Here is a 27,907-nt window from a genome sequence, read left to right as displayed (position 1 = left end):
GTTTGGAAAACTTGCATCCTGAAGATGCAATTGAAAATAAAATCCCATTTTCTGAAGATAAATTCAAGCTGGCTGCAGAAATTTGTATAAGTAAGGAGGGGCCAAACGTTAATCATCAAGACGAGGGGGAAATGTCTCCACGGCATATCAGAGAGCTTCGTGGCAGCTTCTCCCATAACAGGCCTGAAAACCTATGAGGAAAAAATGGTTTTCTGAGCCTGGTCTAGGCACCTCCTACTCTATGCAGCCTTGGGACATGGTTTTCTGAGTCCCAGCTGCTTCATCTCCAGTCATGGCTAAAAGAGGTCAAGTTACAGCTTAGGTCATGGCTTCAGAGAGTGCAAGCCCCAAACCTTGGAGGCTTCCATGTGAGCCTGTGGGTTGACAGAGGTCAAAAATTGAGGTTTAGGAGCCTCCACCTAGGTTTCAGAGGATATATGGAAATGCCTGGATGTCCAGATAGAAGTTTGCTGCAGCAGTGGGGCCCTCAAGGAGCACCTCTGTTAGAGAAGCACAGAAGGGAAATGTGGGGTAGGACCCCATACACAGAGTCCCTACTGTGGCACTGCCTGGTGGAGCTGAGAGAAGAGGGCCACCATCCTCCAGATCCCAGAGTGGTAGATCCACTGACAGCTTGCACCATGCACCTGGAAAAGCCACAGAAACTCAACACCAGCCTGTGAAAGCACCCAGAAGGGGATATGTGCCTGGTAAAGCCACAGGAGCAGAGCCACTAGGGCCATGGGAGCCCACTTCATATGTCAATGTACCCTGGATATGAGACACGGAGTCAAAGGAGTTTAGTTTAGAGCTTTAATATTCGGCTGCCCTGCTGGATTTCAGACTTGCATGGGCCTGTAGCCCTTTCTCTTTGGGCAATTTCTCTCATTTGGAACGGGTGTATTTACCCAATCCCTGTAACCCAATTGTATCTAGGAAGTAACTAATCTGCTTTTGATTTTACAGGCTCATAGGTGGAAGGGACTTGCCTTGTTTCAGATGAAACTTTGGATTTGGACTTTTCAGTTAATGCTGGAATGAGTTAAGACTTTGGGGGACTGTTAGAAGGGCATGACTGTCTTTTGAAATGTGAGGACATGAGATTTGGGAGGCACCATGGCAGAATGATATGGTTTGGCTGTGTCCCCACCCAAATCTCATCTTGAATTGTAGTTCCCATAATTCCCACATGCCATGGGAGGGACCTGGAGGGAGATAATTTAATCATGGGGCATTACCCTCATGCTGTTTTTGTGATACAGAGTGAGTTTTCACAAAATCTGCTGGTTTTCCCCTTTTTGCTCATTCTTCTTTTTTTCTGCTGCTCTGTGAAGAAGGATGTGCCTGCTTCCCCTTCCACCATGATTGTAAGTTTCCTGAGGCCTCCTCAGCCATACTGAACTGTGAGTCAATTAAATCTCTTTCCTTTATAAATTACCAAGTCTGGCTAACTTTATTAGGAGTGTAAGAACAAACTAATACACCAACCTCCATCCACTAACACACAATGCAAAATTAACAAACAAACAAACATTAAAATGATGCCAGAAGGGAGTATCCTCATTCTCTTGGAGGATGAGTTTACTCTCATCTTGGGGCAAAGCCTGAAGCACACTCTGTAAGCATGAAACACCTTTACGGTCTCTTATTTTACCTTAAAATCTAATGAGATTCTGATTACTCTTCAGTCATAACAAAATGTCCCTGTATGTCCTTTTGCTAACTTTCTTAACACCTTTTTGGAATAGATAAGTTCAATAACAGATAATATCAATAATATTACAAATAATGTATTGTGTCTTTAACGGAACTAATATTAATAACTACCACTAATAATAGCAGTAAACATTTACTGCCTTAGACTTAGGCTGTGCTATCTTCAATTCATTATCCATTTTAATTTCCACATAACTATTTATAGTAGGTAGTACTTAGAAAGTGAAAATTGAGGTTTACTTTCTATGTTTAAAAATGAAATAATAGGATTTACCATATAGATTGTTGTAAGGTTAAACATAATTGTGCATTCAAAGTGTTTATTTGAACGACTGGCTAAATAGTAAGCTCTCAGTAAGTGTTTGGAGTTGCATAAGTTCAATAGTATGGTGCCTGTGAACATTTTTGAATGATGATACTTTTTAATGTCAACACATTTTCTGAACCTAACTTAAATTAGGCTCACTAAATAGTGATATTAGGGCCTATCAACTGAAAAAATTCTTAAACACTGAGCTCAATAATGCCTTTAAATAAATTTGTATTTTAATTATCGTAATGAAATCTGCATACACTTGAAAACCAGCATTGAATATTATTTACTGTTTCCAGGCAATGGTGGAAACAATGTGAACATCTATTATTAGAACTGCATTCCCACAGGAGTCAAAGTTAGGAAGCTGTGTTCATGGCAGCAAAAAATTCTGGACAACTCTGTTGATTGGAGCCCCTGTATTTAAGTTCTCTCCTCTGAGTCTGCAGCCTGTTTAGCCATAGGTGCCTACTGGCTTTACTTGCCTCTAATGGCCTTACAAAACCTGGCTACAAGCCTCCTTCACAGTTATATTCTGCTTCAGGAAAAGCCTGGTCTGCAACTCTGCTGCTCAGTAAACAGGAAAATACTGTATGTATACTATTGATTCGCCATCAGGCTGAATAGAATGATAGTGAAGAGCACAGATTCTGTTACCAGGTAGACCTAAGGTTAAATTCTGACACTTGTTCTGTGACCACAGGAAACTATATAATTTATCTGGGTCTCAGTTTCCTTGTGTATATAAGATGGAAAATTCATAACTCATAAGGTTAGTATGAGGATTATATTAGTTACCTAAAGCTCTCAAGCACAATGTCTTGTGTATAATAAGCCTTCAATAGTGCTAACTGATTTTATACTCTTACAACAGAAAATAGCACAGTATAACATATATGTGTGCTTCACAGAATGCATAAAATTGAGAACACATTACATTCTTTCTGGATGGGGTATAAAATGTTTGTAAATATTTGATTAGAAGACAGAATAGTAATATCCCAACATATGTCACACTAAAATAAACAGAACAGTACTTACTTTTGAATTATATTGAGAGAGAAGGTGAATCTATTAGCAAAAGATACATTTTTACCATAATCTTACAAACTTTCTGAATGAGTGCATAAAAGTCTCCCCTTTGTTGGTTTATTCAAAACTCAAATGGATGTAACTGAGTAGAGTTTGGCTAATTTCTTAGTACTGCAAAGCAATTCAAAGAAAAGTAATACTCCATGGAATTGCAGCTTGTCTTTGAAACATGAAGATGTGGGTTTACGATACTCATTACAGAAAATATGTAAAACAGTGAACATCTTAATAGAAAAACGTGTTATTAGGTTACACAGCACAATATTAGATGATGTAATCACATGGATATTTTAGTAACAGAATCATTCCTTCATGTCATTTTTTTTTTTGAAGAAAATCTAGCAATTGAAGAGCACGGTGAATCTTTTCCCCATACTGTTTAAAGGGCAAATAAAATACATAGCATTAAAACAATCTAATGAGTCCCTAGAGAAAAATGCATCACGAAACAAAAAACTAAGGCAAGCAAAGACTAATTTATCTTTACATACTGCTATCTGGATTGTGCAATGAACAAAGAAAGTTCACTAAGTGAGAAAACAAGTTTTCAGCTGAAATAAATCTTTAATCAATTCAATAGATATGGCCAGGCAATTTTAAAAATCCATCTCTTAATCACACATACCAAAAAACCAAAATTTGTTATTTATTTATTTTTAATATATGCTGACAACAGCGAATCTGGGAAAGGTGTTTTGGCAATCTAATAAATGTCAACGAAAAGGGATTTATTTCCACCGACTATGCGCCAGTCATTTTGGTCATATATTATTATATTTTACTATTCAGAGTCACTTATATTAACTTTTCCTTGTTGCAATAATATTGTTTAATGAAATACAACTCTATGATGGTGAATTCTAAAACAAAGCAAAGGCAAATATTAGTCAAGAAAATCTCATCATATTATAGTGATGAGGGCTCAACTCTCCATGAAAGCAGCTAATTAAACAACTGGAAAAAAAATATGGCATTAGATACAATCAGAAAAGATGCAACTTGTACAGTATTTGCCATTTTCTCAAAAGAATACACAACAACTAAATGGATAATAATTTTTAGGTATATAAAACTTTACATATAAAATGCTTTCTCAAAACTTAACCATATTTAACCATTGTGAGAACCATCTACTGTGTGCTTCTTCCTCTAACTCTCACACAGTAGATAAGTAACCTAGACTAAACCTCCTGATTCAAAATCTGAATTGCTCCCACTCTACCATAAAGCTCACAGAAACAGGTCAACTTTAGCATTCCTTTATTGGAAATGATAAAACACCACATACCCGCAATGCAATGTTTAAGTTTTCACTAACTTTAGATTCTCTCTGTGACCAATAACACATTTACCACCTTCTTTTTATCCTACAGGGTAGAGTTAGAAAGAATATTCATGAGGTAGGATGAATGCTCAAGCCTTTCTGCAATGTAATTCCAAATACCAAAAAAAAAAAAAAAAAAAAAGCCTTTCTGCAATGTAATTCCAAATACCAAAAAAAAAAAAAGAAGGGGAAAATGTCTCTTAAAACTTATGGAGAAAGCTCTGCGTCTTAAGGAACTGTATGTTAACTCCCTTTCCTCTGAAAAATGCTGACTATAGAAAAGACTGATTTTCCTTTTCTCAAATTCAAGGAAATGCAAAGCAAAATCTGCAACAAACCTCTGGCTCTCTATACAGGTAGTATGTGCTCTCTTTTGCCCACTTTGTTTCAACCTTGCCTTCTAATCTATGTTGTTAATTGTCCTTGATCTTCAGTGTTCATATTCCCATTCTCATATAAGTATTTCTACTGTAAGATGCCTCAATTCCTACATACAGGGAGATAGAGAATAGTCCAACAAACATGCACACTTAATCGCTATGTTCCATCCCATCCCCTATGTCCATACCCAATTGTAGAAATGTACAATTCTAGTTTCAGCCATGCTGCAGTGACCCACCAGCCCATCAGTAGTCAGTGGTACTGGAATCTCAAATCTCTTGTCAGGTCTCCTCGTGGCTGCTTTTCAGCTTAAGGCCTTTGGTGAGATCTGGGATACTCTTGGCTTAGCTTCCTGTCATCTAAAATATTAGAGTTCAATTCTATGATAGCTTAGAGGTTTTTCCATCATGTAATAACCTCAGATAAGTACTGTAGTATATGGGATGTGTGGGAGTGGGGAGGAGGACTGTTACTAACTTCTAGAAGAGTAAAAATCTTAGAAATGTAGTTTAAATATAATTTGATATTATTTGAAATTGACTCTACATGGTTAAAACATACTCTTTTTTCTCCTTTAGCAAAAGGAATGACCAGAATGAAGACATTCTGTAAGTGAGCATTTTTTCCTCATTTGAACTAAACAATAACAAAAACAGCTAGAACTGGTCTTGCTGCTCCTGGTGATCAAATCCTTCCATTTGTTTCAGGTGAGTGACTTTATCATGAGATATTCAATGGCAGGAAAAGCCTGCTGCTGAGTGGATAGTGATTTCTAAGGGATTGCAAAATGGGTTTAAAGATCTGCTCTAATCAGAACACAGGGTTTCCATATGGTCATTTTATAAAGCATATAACAATCACCTTTCATAGTGTTTCACACTGAGGATTTAGGAAATAGAACAGCCTGAGGTCAAACAGGCTGGTATGGTTTGTTTAGAAATCTAGAATATCCCTCAGGACAGTCAGGGTAATGGCATACAATGAAGCATCATAATAAGACAATCACAAGTTAAACCTATACTTTGCTTATAGTTCATGGCATAAATTGCCAATAACAGCAAATGCTGTTGATAAACACGCACTAACACACATACATACATTCCTCGCTTCAAATAAACAAACGAACAGAAAATCATGCTCATCTATCCCATTTCTTGGAATGCAGAGCTACGGTTCTGCCTATTCTGTAATGAAATTAGCATAAAAGGACTTACAAGAAGTCTAAGGTGATTAATTTGTGATCTCTGGCAAATCAAGGTAGATTGTTCCGTATACATAGATTGTCCTGTGTAACTACTGTTAGGGATCAAGATGAAAGTACTCTTGGGACTGAGATGAAAACTGAAACTCAACTTTGAGACTAGTTATTGATTACAATGACTCAATTAACATAATAAGAAAAACATCCATATTCTTTGCTGGACACTAGTTAAGGATCTTACTCAGGTACTTGAATTCTTGAAATCTTAGACAAGAAAGTACAGGTGAGACCATACAGGGAAAAAGTTTGGGCCCACCTCTTCTCACCATTTCTATAGGACACATACGAAGAGTTTCTATCAGTGGGACTGGAAATCATGGAGATGCCTAAACCCGACATTAAATCTGAAGGTACTAAGAATTACTTGGTAAGTTAAACAGGAAACCCTCCAAATAAAATGTCTCCATTAGGCGGCAGGGAAGAATAATTGAGCCTTTCTGGCTCAAGTGTCATAAGGCAGCCAAAGCTGACTTTCCAAGGGAAGTTTTGAACAAAATGTTTCACCTGCACCCAGTAATGTCTCTCTGTGTATCTCATCCCCCAGCTCTGCAAACCACTGGGCCCCTCTCGGCTGTTAACAAAAGTTTACGGTAAATTTAAACATTAAAGATTAAGTAAATATATTTTAACATTATTGGTAACAAAAAAGATAACAAAACAGTGACCATAAATATTCACAAATTTCATTTAATAAATGAAAAACAACCTGGATCATTTTCTATAAGAATGAGGAGACAGAAAAATCACCAGAGAGAAGGAAATGCCTCTGTAGTTCAAAAGATGGGGATCATCTAAGAAAAAAATATTTCTCAGCGAAACAGAGGTATTTAAAGAAGCAGGAGAAATATCTAAAACCAATGGTTATGTTATTAAGTGAATCAAGTAGACGGTAAAATGGTGTAAAATCATGTTTGTGAAAATAAGTAATGAAAAATGAATATGTCCATTCATGATTAGGACAAAAAGTATCTGGATATATACACATACAAATATGGAGACTGTCTCCTGAATCGTGGGATATTATTTTTCTTTTTTTCTGTTTGGTTTTCTGCATCAAATTAAACTTAATTGTCTTAAGCTTTATTCTCAGAAAAAGGGTTATTCAATTTTAAAATATATAAATAAATAAGTGACATTAGTAAAAAATATCCACTCTAAAAAAGAAAAATACTTGTTTGAACATAGATGGTTTCAGCTAATAAAGACTCAAGGATTTAAAAAATTATACCTTCCATCCCAATGTCCAACATTTAGCCTAGCTAACTCTGGAGTATAGCAGGCCTAACTTAGTAACAGTTGACTTCACCAGTTCTCCAACTGCACCAAAGCACACTAGGGTGCTGCAATAAATCCATAAAGGTGTCACAGATTATTTTTAATTTTCAAAGAAAATACAGTAATACTAGACGTCTGTTGGATACTGTACAAAATATTAGCCAGTGGTAGTTCACTGTCTCAACATAAAATCTGGCCTCATTCCCTTAGATGGTGTCTTATCTTTGTGAAGCTGGGCTTTTAGTGGCTGATGTGTTAAAAAAAAAAGCAAGTACCTCTCAAGAATTTCCTTGGAACAGAGAATGAGAGTAGCTTCTGTTCTGATTCTAAGATTTGAGAAGCCATGTAGTGCCCAACAGACACACACATCCATCCAGTAAGTAATTCTGGCTATTTAAGAATAGAATTTTTTTTAAATCATATGTATTTTTTTCAAGTGGGTACTAAGTTGTTAGGATGTAAATGCCTATAAAGTTATTTGGGCCTAACTACACAATAAATAAAACTGTGAAATATCTCCTTTGCCATGAAAATATTACTGAGACGCTAAGGGTATCATGAACTGAAAAAGTTTGAAAGCCTTTGGTCAATCTGTTAACTAGCACACATCAAAATGCTAGAATGCCAGAATGAATTTTCAATTATAGTGTAAGTTATTGCAGCCTCGTATCAAACTAGCAGGCCTGGATCACTTATTAATTGCAAGTGAACTTGATCATAATATAGTGTTGTTCATTATATAGTGTCGATGTATTCAAGTTTAATCCCTCTAAAATTTCATCACAATATGGGCTTTGAAGGATGACTTTAGAAAGAAAACAAGTTTTAAATGAATTTTTAGATGGCCTTTAACTGACATTTGAGTTTTGTCCAATATTCTTTAACCAAAGAACAAAATGTCTTCTTGACTCTCATTGTAATAAAATTACTACTGTGGCCTACACACCTGGCATATTATGTATTAAATTTTAATGCTTCTGTGATTCTTAAGACTGTCAATTGTTCAATAGTGACAATGAGGAAGGATTAGTTAAAATAAATGTTTCCTAAACAAAAATAGCAGAAGTCCTCATATAAACAACATCCACATAATATATCATGAGAGCAATCACACTGGAATAGCCTAATTGATAAAGAAAAAGATTTATAAAAAAAAACTTTGTTAGACAAAATTATCACTAAATAATTTGGATAATTAAAGGCATCTTCCACAGATTTCTGATTTATCAGAAATTAAGAGCGTCATTTAAATAAAGAACTTTTATTTTAGGTTCAGGAGTATACGTTCAGGTTTGTTATATAGGCAAACTTGTGTCACCGGGGTTTGTTGTACAGATTATTTTGTCACCCAGTTACTAAGCCTAGTACCCAATAGTTATTGGTCCTCTACCTCCTCCCACCCTCAATCCTCAAGTAGGCTCCATTGTCTGTTGTTCCTCTCCGCCAGCATTCATGTGTTTTCATCATTTAACTCCTACTTACATGTGAGAAAATGTGGTATTTGGTTTTCTGTTCCTCCATTGGTTTGCTAAGGATAATGGCCTCCAGCTCCATCCATGTTCCCACAAAGGACATGACATAATTATTTTTTATGGCTGCATAGTACTCCATGGTGCATATGTACCACATTTCTTTATCCAGCCTATCACTGATGGGCATTTGGGTTGATTCCATGTCTTTGCTATTGTGAATAGTCCTGCAGTGAACATACATGTGCAGGTGTCTTTATAGCAGAACAATTTATATTACTTTGGGTACATATCCAGTAATGGGATTGCTGGGTCATATGGTAGCTTTCTTTTGAGCTGTTTGAGTAGTTGCCATGCTGCTTTCTACAATGGTTGAACCAATTTATAATCCCACCAGCAGTATAAGCATTCCCTTTTCTCCACAACATCATCATCAGCATGTTATTTTTGACTTTTTAATAATAGTCATTCTGGCTGGTATGGGATGATATCTCATTATGATTTTGATTTGCATTTCTCTAATGATCAGAGATATTGAGCCCCTTTTTCCATAGGCTGGTTGGCTGCATGTATGCCTTCTATAGAGAAGTGTCTGTTTATGTCCTTTGCATACTTTTTAATAGGGTTGGTTTTTTCTTGTAAATTTAAGTTCCCTATAGATGCTGGTTATTAGACTTATGTCAGATACATAGTTTGCAAACATTTTCTCCCATTTTGTAGGTTTTCTGTTTACTCCATTGATAATTTCTTTTGCTGTACAGAAGCTCTAAAGTTTAATTAGATCCCATCTGTCAAATTTTGAAAAGTGTCATTTTTTGCAGGTACAAAATATGTTTTATATTCTTTCCCAAGGGCAAATAAATCTTTAAGGATATAGGATGTGAATCCATGGTTACATTTAAAAGAATAAACATGGAAAATTCCTACAAAGGATTTTGTAATATATAAAAATTTGCATTTAATTCAGCAAAAACTATTAAACCTATGATAAACTTTACTGGATATTTAAAAATTCCTAGTTCCTATGATTAAGGCCCCTACATTTGAAAAGACAAAGACTGGCTAGACCCATTACAATGAGCTCTCAGGAAGGTCATTTGAGTATGAGGAAGAGTTATGTAGCTCAACCCTCTTAATATATATACATACATATCGAAGTTGACCTGGCAGAGAGTGATACACACACACAGAGAGAAAGAGAGAGAGAGAGAGAGAGAGAGATAGAAAACCAAGATCTATAAAGAGAAGCTGTCTATACAATCCATCATTCTATCTTTGACCTAGACAGGAGACTTGATATTCATCCAATATTTAGCAACAGTCTACTGTGTACTAGATATTAATTTATTCATTGAAGATAAGGTCTTTTCTGTCTTGAATGTGCAATCAAATGCACAATTTTCTTAATTATACATTATAATAAGCTAAGTTGTTCAATTCTGAAAATCTCAATCTCCAGACTCCACTCTATAATTCATTAAATAAGAATCGCTAGGGTACCATCCAGGTATCAATACTGTTTTATTAAAGGTGTGCAGTAATTCCAATGTGCATCCGAGGTTGAGAACCACTCAAGTGAGAAGACAGACACTGAGCAAGTAATTACAAATGCCCTGAGTGCTGAGCATTACTGAGAACTGTCAAGTTTCCTGTTTAGCTCAAAGATATTTCTACTATGATATTATTGCCTCTCTTGAGACAATTAGCATCATCATTTATAGAAATATCCCATTAAAAATATTTGGATGTAAAGAATGTCACTTATTTTCAACACTTTGGAGTATAAGGTATTCGCCGAAGTATTTTAGAAGGTTTCTAGGTAAAACAGGTCATTGGATTGTGAATATAAGCAGTGAATGTAATCTGAAAAAGAAACGTTTTCATGACAAAAATGCATTTCATATCATATGAGTTCTGATTAAAATTATTAATACATATTGGTTTGGTTTTTTTAAATTTTGGCTTTTGATTTAAGGTGATATGATATTTATACCAACAAGTTTGGGAAAGATAAGGATGTCCCATGTTGAGGTTCATTATTAATTTTGCTTTATTTTGTGGTAATTATTCAAATCATGTTAACCTGTTGCTTCAGATATATAAAGCAAATATGACATAGATTCATAAACACTTTGTAAAATCCTACCTGTGGCCTCCAAATTACATATCAAAATGATAGTATGTAATAGCTTTAGATGTTCTAAAGCTTCATAATTTTTTATGTGATTTTGCTTTTCAATTCTTTCAAGTCTCAAATGTAAAAATCTTCAAACAGTAGCATTTAAGGTGAAATTTCAAAATTCATGCTCAAGATACATGGGGTGAAATAAGCTTTTAAAACAATATTGTAAAAGCTATTTTTGTCACTTTATCCCCATCCCCTTAAACACAACAGACCAACCCTGTACACATTTTATCTCCTTGTTTGACCAATAGAAAAAAGTTACGCATTTTACAACATTTTTATAGCTGATTTTTTTACAAATTTGTTCTACCATATATAAATTCACACTGAAAACTCTTTTAATATAAATTCATACCTATCATCTCTTAATTCACAATAAATTTGATAGGAGGTATGTTGTTGTCAGCAGCTAAGAGCAGCCAAATGAAACCTAATGATATCATATAAAAAATAAAATACAACTGAGACTTGATCAGCTTCCTGTTGTGCATTGCTAAATTTGTACTGCAAACTGGAGCCTTTTGAATGCAGCATCTTTATCATGATTTGACACATTTGAAAAGAAATACGCTCACTTATTAAAGGTGCTAACAAACCTACCCCAAACATTCTAAAACTAAGTCTAAGAGAAATTCATTCTAACTTTAGTCTAGAGAACAATAATCTTTAAAACATATCAGCCTGATAGACATCTATAATTCTACTTACCTGTCTTAACCAACTGTTCTTTTTCTTCATTGCCCCAGGTTGTATTACAAATTTCAGAACCCAAATCTGTCTCTGTTTCTCTGTCTCTGTCTCTCTCTCTGTCTGAGTGTATGTGTGTATGCATTGCTTTGGAAATTTTTTTTTCCCAAAAATAACATTTGGTCCCTACAGTGTTGAACATTTTTGTATTCTCTAACTTAATGTGTTAGACACCAGCCGAAATACACATATATTTCCACTTCTGAGGTAACAACAAAAGCTTTCTCAAGGAGAACCAGTGAGGATGGGTCTGCAAATTATATATGGATCCTTTCTCCCCTCACAGGTGGACAGAGATCCCTAGAGATTTCTCTGTACTTCTCTGGAACTCAGTTCTGCATGCTGATCAGCAGGCTCCAGGAGGGTTCACAGTAAAGGATCGAAACCCTAGGCTAAGAGAGATTGCTTTTGTGTAGTATCTGCACGTAATACCCACACTGTACTCTTTGGGAAATGTGACTTGCATTAAGCTATGTGTAGTGTACATACAGAAGAAACATCTGTCACCAGAGGTTTGACTTATTGCTGCCAGCATGAGTATCATCATGTTGCATAACTGTGCAGGAAAACCTTAAACTTACCAGCTGATGTTGGCTTGAAAGAGAGTGATAAACATTAACTGAGAGATTATGTGATTTCCAGATTCCTTGGATATTAACAATGATCTTTATTGTATTTAGTTATTTAATCACTTCCAGTGTCTATAAAGAGCTATTGATCTAGCAATAGATTATGGAATTGTCTCCAGAAGAAAGCAATCAGTTTTGAATACTTCATCCATGCAGTTGCTAGTGTCTTAATTGTCATACAACTGCCACAAATATATTTGCTTCTGGCTATTACAAACTAAGCATGCATTGAAGTGGTCCAATACACATTACAGATTTAAAGACTTGTTTTTAAAATCGGTGAATATCATGATGTTTCTCTAGATCCAACCAGGCATATTTCTCAATCATTTTTCCCTTTGTATTTTGAAAGACATGATATCCTAGGTTTGTAGACTCATATGCACAAGTTACTGTACCATGTATGAACTCAATCCTCAACACTCACTTATTGGATATTGCTATTTCTGGCAGCTACAGAAACTGTCTCTAGGAAAGTTGAATGAGTGCCTATGGTCACTCTGTTGGTCAGTAACAGCAAGGCACAAATTCCAGGTCAATCTGTTTTATCGTAAAATTGCTGCTTTTAACCACTGTACCACGTAGCTGTTTCTTCATGGGAAACAATTTTAGGCTAGACAAGAATTTCCACAATCCTAAGCAAAATCTTAGAGTCGTAAGGAAATTGAGAAATCACTTAATCAAATGCTCTACCCCCTGAGTTATCCCCTTTACTATATTTCTAAATGATAATCACCCAGTCTCTTCCTGAATTATCCCCATGACAGGTGGTCACTTCTCCACTGTCAGACAGCTTTAATTATCAGAAAGCACATCCTTCTATTGAGCAGAAAGCTTACTCACAGAAGCTCTTACTATTGGATCCTATTTCTAAGCTCTGGAGAGATTCTAGACAAGTTTACATCCTCTTCCACTGAGTGATGATATTATTTCCTAGAACAGAAATATGGACTAAGGGTAAAAACTACTCTGAGAATTTTAAGAGAGCTATACACTAACTTCGAAGTAAAAAAAATTTATTAATTATTTAAATATACATATCCAGGCTCTTATGCAATCAATTTCACTAAATGAATATGGCACTAACGCATTCAAGAATAGAATATATTAATATCATTTGTTGTAATCTATCCCAGAAGCAGGGATCATGGCGACAAATTGGGACAGTCAGTTAAAACAGATAAAGTATATCTAGCCTTCTAATGTATGGTTCTTTTGGGTTTGAAAAGTGAGTTAAGCATAATTATTTTATAGGCTTTAAATTAACCATCTGTCAAATGGGAACAGTTGGAAAATACAACTGTTCATTGGTTAAACCTCTAAAAGTCTTTCAGATACAGAGGTAAAACCAAAAAAGAAAACCAATACTTCTTGGTCTTTCCAGGGATACAGTTTTATTATATGATCTAAGTTGTGATTAATTGTAGAGTAGAATTAATATGTGTAACACTCATCATAGACATGTTGGTTTTTCTATATGACAAATATTCACCCAAAAATATAGTCCTAAATTTGTTGTGTTTTTAAAGTGAGATGTAACTTTGATTACAAAAATTATAACCATATAGTATAAGGAAGAATTGGGGTATAGATAATTATATAAAAACATTTTTACTTAATGATATTTTTACCCTGAGCAAATGAAAAGCAGAAATGTAGCAAATGATATTTTAACTAATAATGAGTTATCATTTTTCTTGTATTCTATACCATCACTAGCAGCTTCAATGCTAACTTTAATTATGCTAAGGTTTTTATAAAAGTCAGAGTGAAAAAGAGTGGGAGACTTTTCATGGAGTATTAATTCTACAAATTTTGTGTGTGAGATTTTCATTCATTTTTCCTAGCACCTAGTATGGGATCAATACATATTATCTATATTGATTATATCAATTAATTAAATAAAATAGATCAAATAATTTTACAAGTCTGTACAAATTCCTGGGATAGAAAAGGGTAACTTAAGTAAGAATTTAAAAACTTATAGTTATTTTATCGTTTTAAAATCTAATTTCGTAGAAAGGGTACATCTAGAATAATTCATTTTTCTCTCCATCTCAACTATTATAACTACACCAAACTACTTTATATTGTTTAGCTTGTAAAACAGATTAGTAATAACCATAACAGTAAAATTTATTGAGTTGTTACTATGTGTCAGACAGTATTCTAATTCATTTACATTAATTAATTTATCTCTCTGAAGAAAATATTTATTAATATTTCCAATTCTAGATGAGAAAACTAAAGCCCACGAAGTCAAGTTACATCTCCAGGTTACATAGCTAGTAAGTAAATTTTTTTTTTTTTTTTAGACGGAGTTTCACTCATGTTACCCAGGCTAGAGTGCAATGGCGCGATCTCGGCTCACCGCAACCTCCGCCTCCTGGGTTCAGGCAATTCTCCTGCCTCAGCCTCCTGAGTAGCTGGGATTACAGGCACACGCCACCATGCCCAGCTAGTAAGTAAATTCTAATCAAGGAAGGCTGGTTCCAAGATTCACCTCAGCCACTGATCAATATCTCCTGTCATATATTACAAAGCCTATCTCACAGCAGACTCTAAATCATTATTTTTTAATTGATCAGTCACAAACGGAAAGAATAGTTCACCAGATACTGTGCTGAACATATGTCGAACTGTGACCAACTCCTTTTCCACAGGTCTCAGGATGACAGCCCTTTAGCAAGGCAGCTCAGAATTCAGACACACCTTAGTTTTTACTCTGACCAGGGAAGAAAAGAGTTGGGCCCATGACCTCTGGAAGCAGGCATATGGGGCACAGGCAGAAAATGCAACTTCTCTGTGCTTCAGTTTCCTCGTTTATAAAATGGGGGTTATAGTCATGAAGGTGGTGGTGGCAGAGGTACCCAGACCACAGGGTTGATGTGCAGCACTGCATACCTTAGTAAACAGTCTAAAAGTCTTATTGTTATGATTAAAGCTCAGCTTCTTTACCAGACTTCCTTCTTAGACAACTGCTAGACGCTAGAAAATCTTTTTATTCATTCAAAAAATGGGTTATTTGGGCTGATTTGCCTGTCTTGTAAAGGTTGAATCCAATTACTGCTAAGGGAGAATCTGTGTGAGTCTGTTCATTCTCATTAGCTGTTGTCAAGGCTTGATAATCCCAAATTGTTTTTAGACACCAGAGAGATCGAGGAGAATCACAGGATGCAAATCTTCTTGTGCAAGACGCCCTTGAAAGTCAGCAGTTTTGCTGTCTATTTCCTTCACTTAACCCAAACTTCTACTTACAAAAGAATCATCTGCAAAGAGGACATCTGCACCTCTCACGGTTTTGGATACGGGATGCACAAAATGCTTTCTAATGTATTTGCTTTGCAATGCAGGGGAGAACTGAGGAAAAAGTCCCCCTGAGTTCCTTTCAGAGCTAGTCACAGCTGCTTCATTTTTTTTCTTTTCAACCCTCACAGGATGCAGACAGAAAATAGAATCTGGGAATAGATATCCAGAGGACACTCTACTCCCTACTTCTAAACAGCATAATTTCTGGATCAAATTAACATCAACCTTCTTAATTGCCAAACACAAAACAAACAAAAAGAAAACATTGGTCCCCAAGTAATACCCTTTCCTGACCCCACACACACCACACACACACCTGCCCTAACCCTGGCCCTAAAATTACAAAAATACAAGAAACAAATTTGTTTTCCAACTATAGTCACTGTATAATCTTAAATATATTTTTAGCATGATGTTCTTTTCATCTCAATCACTATAATTTGGGTGACATAATGCAAATATATTTATGGAGCATACCACAAAATTAACATTTAAAAGGGAAAAGAATATAAGCAGCTGTTTTTGCCACCAAGCCTCTTTAGAATCCACTGAGAAACAAAAGACACAGTTACATACACAATGTGTACAGTGAAGGCATTGAGACACTGAGCATCTTCAGCAGGGACTGACTGCCTAATGCATAACACTTTTGTTCAGCCGAATTCCTTGACTTTGCAGGCATGCTTCTCTGTCAAAAACAATATTACATATAACCGTGACCTGCCAAAATCAGTCCATAAGCACTGGTTTGCTGGTTTGCTCTAGCAGCTAAGGCAGTGAGGTCCAGCTGCAAGTGAATGACAGTAGAGATCTGGTGTGAATTCTGCTTCTAGCCCTTGCTACTCATTTGGATTGAGGTTAATTACTTAATCTCTTTGAGCTTTGGTAAGATTGTCTATAAAGCATGTACACTAAAACTTTTCCCGCAGAATTCTAGAAGATAGGAGATTATGGTTGTAAAGTACTTAGTACAATTCTTAGTAGATGGTTTGAGCTCACAAAATGGTAGCCATTAATGTAACTACTAAATAGAGCATACAATGAAGTAGGGCAGTGTTTTTGTTAAAATTAGAAAAATGAATTTCAAAATTCACTTTCAGATGCTAGAGCACTATTCCTTTAAACTGTCAGCCAGAGAAAGGACCCTATCTTAGCATAGCCCTTAACTTTGCTTTCAGTAGAGGTAGTTGGGGATTAGAAGAGCAGCTGATACATCAAGAAACTTATACCTGCAAAGTATAATTTAACTTCTATATTAAAAGTACTATTTTCCCTTACCAGTGTGCTTTAAGCTTAGAATGCTTGCCCATATACACTGCCCCCACGTCCTTCAGCTTTTTAGGATCATTCTTTTTAAAAAAAAATTTCATAGAAGGTACTCTAAAACTCCGTTCTGCATCATCTTAAAAGTCTAGTGCCCTCCACAAGATTTTTGAAGGTCCTAAAGACACACATATTCTCCTGACCTTCTCCTGAAAGATGCCTGAAACCACGGATAGTACCAAACCATGTATATGCCATTTTTTATACATGCATACCTATGATAAAGTTTAATTATATTCCTTTTAACATTCCTTTAATCATATTCCTTTTCATATATTCCTGCTTCCCTTACACAATCTCACCAATAGATGCTGCCTGCTTGCTGCTCCATTGCCCTCCATACTGGCAAGCACTTCTCTTCTTCTATTCCTGAGTATGATCTCCAAACACAAGTCAGAATATATAGGAATAACTCAGAAGACAAAAAACAGCAAAAAAAACAACTAGATTTAAATACAACATCCCCCCTTATTTGTGGTTTAGCTTTCCATTGTTTCAGTTACCCATGGTCAACAGCTGTCCAAAAATATTTCATGGAAAAATCCAGATGTAAGCAATTAATACATTTTAAACTGTGTTCCATTCAGCTCCATCCAACCTGGGACATGAATCATCTGTTTGTCCAGTGGATCCACACTGTCTATGCTACCTGCCCATTAGTCATTTAGTAACTGTTTTGGTTCAGATAAACTGCTGAGGTAAAGCAGTTCTTGTAATGACGTAATGCTTATTTTACTTAATAAGTGGCCCCAAACTACAAGAATAGTGATGATGGTATGTTATTATGATTAATATTTAATTATTATTGTTGTTCATCTCTTACTTGCCTAATTGACGAATTAAACTTTTTAATAGGCATGTATGTATAGGAAAAACATAGTACATATAGGGTTCAGTATTATCTGTGGTCAGGCAATCACTGGAGGTCTTAGAACACATCTCCTGCAGACAAAGGAATACATCTGATTTTAAACCACTTTTTATGGGCAATGTGCTCTGACATTTTTAATCTTATTCTGTCCTATTTTACTCTATTTTATTTTAACTGTATTTTAAAAATGCTGGGGTACTACCAAACAGATTACACAATTCTTTAATGAGTCATGACTTGAGATTTAACAAACCTAAGCTATCTGGGGCAGTCAGAATCACAGCAAAGGGTCTTGATTTTTAAACAACAGTAACAAAAAAGTTATTTGCCTCTAAAAATTTATATGGGTCTTTTTGCAGATTGTGAAACCTAGATGTGACTTTAATATGTTTTTCCTTCCTTTTGACATATAATATTTCATTTACTTTTTATAGCAACTTTATAAGTTAGTTTTAACAGACATTTACAAGTTTCTCCATCTTTTAAAGATGAAGAAACTGAATCTCAGGTTGAGTGATTTTCTAAGGTCACACAGATGGTAATTGTTTCTGCCTTAAAAGTCAGACTCATTTACATCTCTTGCCTGCTGCACCACACAGACCATTGCTTCTCCAAGTGTGGTAGAGTACTGTCTGAATCTGAATTTCCTAGGTGCATAATACTTGCTAAAATATACAGATTCCTGGCTCCACCTTGATCTAGAGGGTCAGAATATCTTAGAGATGGTCATGGAAGTATGCAATTTAAAAAATATTCACAGGGGACCAATACAGGCCAAACTAAGTTTATCATTTCCCTTAGATACTGTAAATTGTATGTGAGAAAGAGAGAGAGAGAGAGAGAGCGAGAGAAAGAAATGACTTCTGAAAGCTGAAATAAGAATTACATTGGTTTGCTGCAAAAGGATTTGAGAGAACCTAGAAGTCAAATACAAACAAAAATTATACAATTATAAATAAACCAAGAACAAAGATTGACTAACAGAAGAACCAAAAGAAAAGAGGAACTTAGCCTAGAAGAAAAGTTATTTGACTTTGATTTGGACTCGAATTCTTCTAGCAGTTAAGATAAAAATAAAACATTATTTTGAAAGCGTTTTATTCTCACAAGATTAATTTGGTTCTAATTCTCCCGGTATCTGAGCAAAAGAAAAAAATAGATATCTGTTGCATTTTAATTTTCTGAGTAAGAACTTAAAGGAACTGCTTATACATATAGTCAACGTGTAGAGTTTGAAAACCACCTTCATAACTATTCCCCTTCTCCAGCATAACCATATAATTATTGTAATAACATCAATTGAAGATCCGCGGCAGGCCAAAACGAGATTACCCTATTTAATATTCATAAACCTCTCAGGATGCAGCCTCCATACTGTGGATGAGAAAACTCAAGTTTAGAGATTGTAAGTGTCTCTTCCAAAGACTTACATAGTAAGTGGAAAAACTGAGATTCAAACCCAGATAGTTTGTCTCTAGAGCCTATGCTCTGCTGACTCTCAGGTCAATGATAAGTGAAATAACCATGACATATACCCATCAATCCTATTGAGAAAGAGAACTAAAGCAAGAATGAGAAAATAAAGAGGAGGAACAGCATGTCAGAAAACCAGACCTGAAGCTAAGCAATCATTTATCAGGAAGGGGCTGTGGACACCTCCTCTGGTTGTATATAATTCGATTTGAGCCAATCCAGGAAATATCTCTAACTTATCTTTGGCCACTGATGATAAGCCTTCAGGTAACAGTAACACCGACTACAGAGGTTTGGGTTTCTTTAGACATATAAAGACATGCAGATAGTACCAGCAGCAAAAAGGGTGGAACACAGGACTTTATTATTATTTGTCTTTTGACAAGTTCACAAATTAATCATCCCACCAATCAGTGGAGTCACTATCATTAGTTAGTTAGTCAAGGCTATACGCACATGTTCAATTGAAAAAAAAAAATCCCTTTACTACTATGTACATTCATAAAATTTCTATTATCTTCATGATCAATTTCTGAGATTCCTGTTCCATGTTCATTAGATGTCTTTGAGGTTTACAATTATTTTCTCCTAACTTTTCTATCTCTTTGCTTTGTGTTTCTCCTTTAGCCCACATGTATAATATGTTCTCAACATTACCTTTGTCTCCAAATAGGTGATGGTTTTGAAGTTACCTTTGGTAAAAAAAAGCTCAAAAGAGAAAATATTTACTGTAATTGCATTCATTAGGTTACCAAAAAAAGACGATGTATTTTCTGTATTTGCTCTTTGGGTAAATATGGCTGTTACCCTTGGTAGTCATGAGTTACCAGGAGAACTATTACCCTGGTTCATTTCTCTCATATTTTTAAATAGTCATAATTCTAAACTCCCCAAGAGACTATGATATAAAGTGAGCTATAGAATACAGAATCCTTCTGCAGAAGATTCTTTGAGACTATATGATTAGGCATAATAGTTTGTTCTATGAGTGCAAAGGTTGTATTGCAAGTGATTGACTAGAAATAATTCTTTATTCTTCTTTGCAAGAGTCTGCTTTTTTTCAGATGCAGTCCATGTTCTGAGTACCATCATCTACCGCTGTTAGCTTTAGTTGTTTTTTCTCTATATTGTTTTCTAACAGGGATACAAGGTAAGATGAATACCACAGTCAAAATGGCATCATGCTGCTGAAGTTGACATCAAGCACTTTTGGTGGTCTTCAGAAAACAGCTTCACTTTGTTCTGTGCTTAATGTCCAAGGTGGAATCTGTCGAGTTACTTGCCATTTATATAGCTCTCTAATCTTCCCTTTTATTAGCTATCTGGAAACATCATCACACTGACTGCTTATTTTAAATCGTGTTCACTCTTGGAATGTAAAAAGATAAGAACTATCCCCAAAGATATAAACCTAGTTTCTTGTATTGTAGACAGTTTTTTTTTTTTCAGTGTAATTTTCCTTGAAACAAAAATTCCATTATACTTCAACTGGAAAAGAGACTATCTCTTTGCCTCCTAAGTAAATATTTTGCATTACAATTGTCCAGATGTGCAAGATGCCTACTGAAGCTTTCTTTGTTTAATCACTAATCTTTTACATCAGTTGTTTAAAAAGGCATACACTATAGAGTATATTCTCATTCATTCACATATTTATTTCATTCATTCAAATAACATTAATTGGGTTCCTGCTACAAACCTTATACTGTGTTATCTACTGTAAATACCAAGAAGAATAGGATGCTTTTATTTGAGAAATCAAGTAGGGAAGATAAACTCACAAAAACATAAAATACAACATGTTAAGTGCTATGACAGAAATTTGAGCAAAAGGTCTTGGGAGCACAGAGGGATTGTTGTCTAAATTCAAACAAGGGAGTATAAGAAGGTTTTATAGAGGAGGAAGAGATATTCCAGTTAGTCTAGTCAGTGTGCTGCAGAGAGGGGAGATCATGGGAGAAGGATGATGGTGGGAAAGGGCATCCTCAATAGATGGAACATGAAGAATTTGGTGTGGTTGGAACAGAGGGAGCTTTCGAGGGGAAGATCAGGATAGGAGGTTGAAAATGTCACCTGGGCCAGACAGTGAAAAATGTGTGTGTCATGCTAAAGAGCCTGGAATTAATTGCCTGGGTATTAGGTCACCAATAAAAATATAGCTAAGAGATAAGAACTGGATCTGTGCTGCAAAGGCAACCCTATTTTCAAATAGGCTGTATAGCCTGTATAGTGAAACACCAGAAGGCACAACTGTAACACCCTCTAGTACAAGAGCTTGGCATCACATTCGTATCTCAGAAAGGGGCTCCTACAGGCCTGGGTGAGTTGACTGCAGAGGCAGCAAGTGAGTAGAAGGTAGGCAGTTAAAGAGACCTGGAAGAAAGCAAAAACAGAGGACAGGTGGGAGAAGACAGGGCCAAAGGGAGTGAAGAGTGGTTTGGAGTAGGATTTCTTCACCTGCTTTGGGGTTTAGGGTTTACCTTGTCTTTTCAGAGTTTAAAGAATAAAGACAAGAGCTAGGATGTACAAAGTAAATTCCAACCTTTGGATACCCCCTTTTTTTCTTTCCTTTTTTTCCAGTAGGGAAATGGATCTACTTTGAGACTACTCTGGAGGACTTGGAGGCAGAGGGAGGAAGGGTGTTACTGGGCAGAGCATATATACAAGTCAGGGTCTGTCTGTGTGTGACTAAGAAAGGCTGGAATTCATAATAAAAGCAGGCTCTGAGTCAGGCCTTTCCCAGGACAGCTGCATTGTTTTCAAAGGAGAGGTTAGAATTTCACCCTTACTACCTATGGGGTCTTTGAATTTTTTCATAGTTTTAAATCTGGGCCAGAATTTGGCTCAGATCTTTCTAATTCTACTTTTTACATTTTCTTTAGTGCATAAAGCAGCTGGAGCCTGTTGCTTTTTCTTCTAATCTCCATTGCTACCATATTAATAACTATAGCTTGCTTACCTGGTGGTTGTTACATCTATGGAGTAGTGGCAGGGCATAGCATCATCTAGTCTATAGAAAGGAAGGACTTGGAACACTACTTAGTTGACTTACCCAACACTTGCATTACCTCTATATTGTATTTCATCCCTCTTATGTGATCCTCAGGCAATATCTGAAAGACTCTATCACAGAAAACTCACAAGTTACCAGTGCCCTGGATATCCATGTTTTACAATAATGTTCCTTTTAATATTGAGCTGGATATGTTTTCTTGAGCCTTTCATCTCTTGTTTTTATCATTTGAAACCAAAGGCCAAATTGCATCTCTCTTCCACATAAGACTCATTAAAATATCTGAAAGAAGCTAACACATTTCTCAGCTCCTTTCAGGGGGAAATGAAAAAGAACGCTGGAGGACTCACTGCTTCATGTTAGGTATTAAGGTAGGATCATTCATTTGCATTAGCTTCCTTATGAGGAAAAGCAAAATAAAGTCCAACAAATATACAAATAAACCAGCAAAAAAAGTGACTTTCCTAAGGTAAGTGGTAAAGCAGGTATGTAAAGCTAGAGTAAATTATAAATGTTTAATATTAACTACATTTAAATTTAGCTTTATTTTATGAAAGTAATACAGATTCATATTTTTAAAAGCCACGTAGTTCTATAATAATATATTAATGATACACTAATAGGAATATATGGTAATAATAATAATCTGCTTTATTCCTTTTAACAGGCTTACTCTCACCTCTTATAGTTGTATATTTTGATAATAATCTGTTTCTGATGACACAAGTAAAATGCTGTTTTTAATTCCTCCTCCTCCTTTTCTTCTTCCCCATTGATTTCCCATATGGAATATAAAGATTTAGCCTCTTAAACTGCCCATCTAACACATGTATATTTATCTTCTCTATATAGTTGTATTATCATTTTGGTTAAATCAAAAGTCAGCATTTACATTATTACGACTCTGTTAATATGATAGGCTCAATGATGTGATGTTCTATAGATTTATTTCAATTCTTATCTCTCCTGGAGTTAATAATTGCCCTGTTTCATGGCTTGCATTATTTCTATAAATCTGTTACTAATTAAATTCCAAATCATCCTGCAGAACTGAAAATCTTCTCTTAATATGTGTGAACACATTCATCATTCTTTCAGGTTTTGCTTGTTATATTGTATTTGGTTATAAAACACCCCTCCTGGAGTCCTTCTTTCTGTATTTTTACTGCAGCTGGTTTGTTGTACTGGCCGTTCTCTAGAGGGGGCTGCATAAGCTGATATGCTAGAACTTCATTGACAACCTGGGAATTTTTTATCTCCTTCCTGTATCTGTGACCTTATTCCCTGGGGGCCATTTTTTCCTCTTTCTTGGTGGAGCATGTGGAAATTTCAGAGTATTGATTGCTCCATGGAATTCTAATTTTCAGGGTTGATACTGAGAAGTCATGGTTTATTCTGGCTTTTACTCTTCCTTTTTCCTCTTTATTCCCTCTCTATAAGCTGTAGTGTACTCTTCTGTCTCTTCTATTCCAAACTTTTATGATCATTTTTGTTTCCTTTATATTATTGGTAGCATCACTGGGCCCTTTTAATCTGAAAATAATTCTGGATATTAGTTTGCAATTATTATTTATTAATTACTCACCTCATATCTTTATTTCAAGAACTATTATGAGTCAGGTGGTGGGTATTCTGAATTAATTCTGGTTTGTTGAACTTTTTCCCTATTTTTAATCTTATTTGTCATTTTTTTCTACTTTCTGGAAACTCTCCTTAAGTATAACTTCCAGTATATACTTTTACTAATTTTTTTCTTTTTTCCAAGAGCTTTTAATTTCTTTTCTCTCTCTTTCTCTTTGTCTCTATGTGTGTGTGTGTGTGTATATATATATATATATATATATATATATATATATATATATCTGTGTATCTCTATCTTTCTCTATCTCTCTCTATCTCTATCTATCTATACATCCTATTCCACTTTAGGGAATATAATGTCTCATCATTTTGAGAGTATTTTAGCCTTTCATTGTTTTCTGTTACACTCTGCATTGTCTTATTTTTTCTGTTTGTATTGGTGTTCTTCTTTCATGGTGTACAATACCCCCTCTGTTTATAGCAGTTTCCTTCTGTTATTGCAGGACCTCTAAGGCTGACCGGAATCTCTGGGTCTATTTGCTGGACCTGTTATTTGGTGACTCTTAGTGTAGCCCACAATAAAGCACTGAACTTTTTACTGGAAGAAAACAGTATCCCTATCTGTACTTTTTCCTTTTGAGTTCTTTAGTCTCCAGAGAGGAATCCTTTGTGTTCCTCTTGGAAGCTTGGCTTCCAGAGTTCTGAGATCTAAGTTAGAGATGCATGAAGGAGTCTCATTTTTTGATAAGCATATTTTTATGTAATTATTTTGTTTTTTGTAGACTTTAATTACATTCTATTTTCATTAGACTGCCTTCTTTCTGTCCTAAGCTGATCTTAGGATTTCCAAGATCAGTGCTTCTCCAGTTGAATTACAATATTCACAAAGTATATTTCAAGTCTTTGACAAAATGAGGCTGGGATAGTTACCTGGCTTCATGGTGTGGGAGAGAATCTGGGAGCCCAATTCTTCCATTTACAAACTTTCAACCCCAATTTTAATGTTTTTAGTCACTTCCTTAATACCTACCCTTAATATCTCTAATTTCTGGCAATTTTGGGGGATCAGCAGCTCAGACTCCCTTTCATTATCTTTATTTTTCTGATTGCTTCAGTTTCAACCCTCTGTTGTGCTACTACGACTATCTTTGTCCATCTATTTAACATTTTTGAAATTGTGCTTGCCATTTTTAGTCTGGTATTGTCACCTTTCTTAATTACTTTGTCCTTGGGGCGTTATACATTATTTATCCTTTATTCTTATTTTACTTACTTTTGGGGAGGGAGTAGAGATAAAAGCTCACACCATGTTTAATTAAGAGCGAATCTATTGTTCTATCCACTATGTGTGCTGCCACTGCTTGCCATTTTGAGTCCATCACCATGCTACAGAATATACATGGCTGAGACAAGATTTACTGACATTTGGGTACACTCAGCATTTCCATAACCTGCCTATTAATTCTTATTTCTTCCTCTTTCATAGGAAAACCTAGAAAGATAAAATCAGAGAGGCAGGTGGGTAAGAGGGAAGGTTTTAGTAAGAGAAACAAGGTCGAACTACATGATAAAATGCTGGAAGAAAAGAGAGAGAGATACATATGTAACAAAAGTGGCAAGAACTAGGGCTTAAGAAGAGCTTAATGTTTTGATGAAGATTCGAAACATTGCAGCGTGAAAGATCTGATAGGTGAAGAAAAGGATTGTGAAAAGAGTTGCCGTGAGTTACAAATTTGATCACCTTTAATGATCTTTGAAAGAGAAAAGTGAATATTGGGATTCCTCTTTAATTGATAATCCTTGTATAATCTCTGCTTCTTTGACTGACATTCTATATATTTTGAAGGGCAAAATAGGTTATTTATAGACTTCTAAATGTGTGGTGCTCAAATCTAAACACAACACTTTCAGTGTGAAAATATTAAACAGCTGTTACATGGAAAGAAGAGCTACATCCTATTTTCAAATACACAGGAAAGACAAAAGGAAATTAGATCTAAGATCTATAATAAAAAAGGAAATTAGTTTTCTTATTTCTAACCTTTCTTCTGTATTTAAAAATTGATTTCATTCATTCTAATGTCTAGCCCCTGTACACTCTCTATCTATCCAAACATACATTCACATTTTCAGTAGCCATTTTCTATTTTCTTCAGTAACTCTGGCTTACCCTAAAAGTCATTAAAGCCACATAGTCTCAGATAAATTTAAATGATTCCTTTTGACCACTTCCTCCTCACACACATTCTAAAACATACACACATGCAAAAACAAAAACAAAACCCAGCCATCTTTCTTTGCTTTCCGGTTACCTTCAGTGGTTTTTTTTTTTTCTAGATCTTCTACAAAGAGTATCAGTGGAATTCACTGAGTTGGAACAGAGGCAGAGGTTCCGTGTTCTTGATAAGGTTTAGAATAACAATAAACTGCACAACATTTACCTAAACCTTATAAATATGGTAAAAATACAGAGAAATGGTAGCCATGAGCTTTACCTTCTGGGAGATCATGATATAGTCAGGGAAGTAAAAGGGTTTTTGAGAAATGCTTTAAAGTACAGGAGATAAATAATTTTAGGCAACAGATTGGTATGAAATATGTTGTTACAGAAACATCTTCCATTCCAAACAAAAGACTTTCCTATCCTCCGTACCAACCCATGTGAGATGCCCCATGTTAAGGTGGTAAAGAATGTAATCACGGTCCCTATTTGGTCATTAGTGAACTCTATGATTTAGGACAAGTAACGTACTTAAACTCTATAGGCCTAGATTTTATTATTTGAAGAAAAACATGATTACATGATTAAAAGGAACAATAGTTGAAGCACTTTCAATCTAAACATCTGTTACTGGGCTTCCCTTTTATAAGAAGGGCATGAGCATACCTACAGTGGTTAATGCAAGCCATCAGAAACATCTACATAGAGTGTATATAAATGGAAGCATGACCATGGGATATTGTAGGGAGAGACTAGGTTTCACAGGCAGGTTCAAATTTGGGTTTCTTCACTCAAATATTTAAATATTTCCTAGAGATGGATCTGGAGTTATCAATAATTTTTTTCCCTTTTTAATTTCTCAATAAGGACATTGCAGATAATTAAATTTTACCATTTATCTATGGAGTACAGAGTAGAGATGATAGTTCTATTTCAACTCATTGATGTTTCAAACTTTTATAATGAGAACATTTGTGATTTAGTCTGTTTTAGCTGCTATAACAAAATACCATCAACTGGGTATATTTAAACAACACAAATTTGTGTCTCATTGTTCTGGAGTCTGGGAATTCCAAGATGAAGGCACAGGCAGAAATACTGTATGGTGAAAGCCTGCCTCCTTAGAGACAACACTTTCTGTGTCTTACATGCTGAGAGGCACAAGGTAACTCCCTTGGGCCACTTTTATAAGGGCACTAATCCCATTCATGATTCTTGAACCGAATCATTTCCCAAAAGGCCTCGTTGCCTAAGACCGTCACCTTCGGGGCTACGACTTCAGCAGAGGAGAGGACAAAAACATTCAGGCCATAGTCACTGCAGCGCTACACTTTACCTTTATCCAGGGTGCTCATGTATAAACTCAGCTCTGAAAGTTCTATTTAAGAGGAAAGATTAGGACTTTTTCGTACTCTCTTAATTTACTTGAATTACAATATACTCTGTAGTTATTACCATGATGATTTCCTCTATTCCCTAATTATTTGGAAGTAGACATACTAGCATACACATCAGCTGAACAATGTTGGGGAAACACTGCTCATTTATCAGATACATTAAGTTAAAATCGACTATCTGTGATAATAGATGAAGGTTTATTGTTAGTAATAAGCAGAAAGCACTGGAACAAGGGGTAGGATTGAGAATCTGTTGAAGGTCAGCCAAACAAAGTGTGAAGAGAAGAAATTAGATACATGATAGTACCTTGCACACAGTATGTAATA

The 27,907-nt window shown here is 35.5% G+C and overlaps 1 protein-coding gene across 1 annotated transcript in view; it reads right to left on the bottom strand.

Annotated features, from left to right (window-relative positions):
* Positions 1-27,907, bottom strand: part of LINGO2 (leucine rich repeat and Ig domain containing 2) — a 478,120-nt gene that overhangs the window by 389,694 nt on the left and 60,519 nt on the right. The gene's annotated exons all lie outside the window — the stretch shown is intronic.

This window comes from Cebus imitator, unplaced genomic scaffold (genome assembly GCF_001604975.1).
Source record: "Cebus imitator isolate Cc_AM_T3 unplaced genomic scaffold, Cebus_imitator-1.0 Scaffold207, whole genome shotgun sequence".
NCBI classification, from domain to species: domain Eukaryota; kingdom Metazoa; phylum Chordata; class Mammalia; order Primates; family Cebidae; genus Cebus; species Cebus imitator.
Note: the sequence above shows the minus strand (reverse complement) of the source record. Positions and strands in the feature narration are given on the sequence as shown.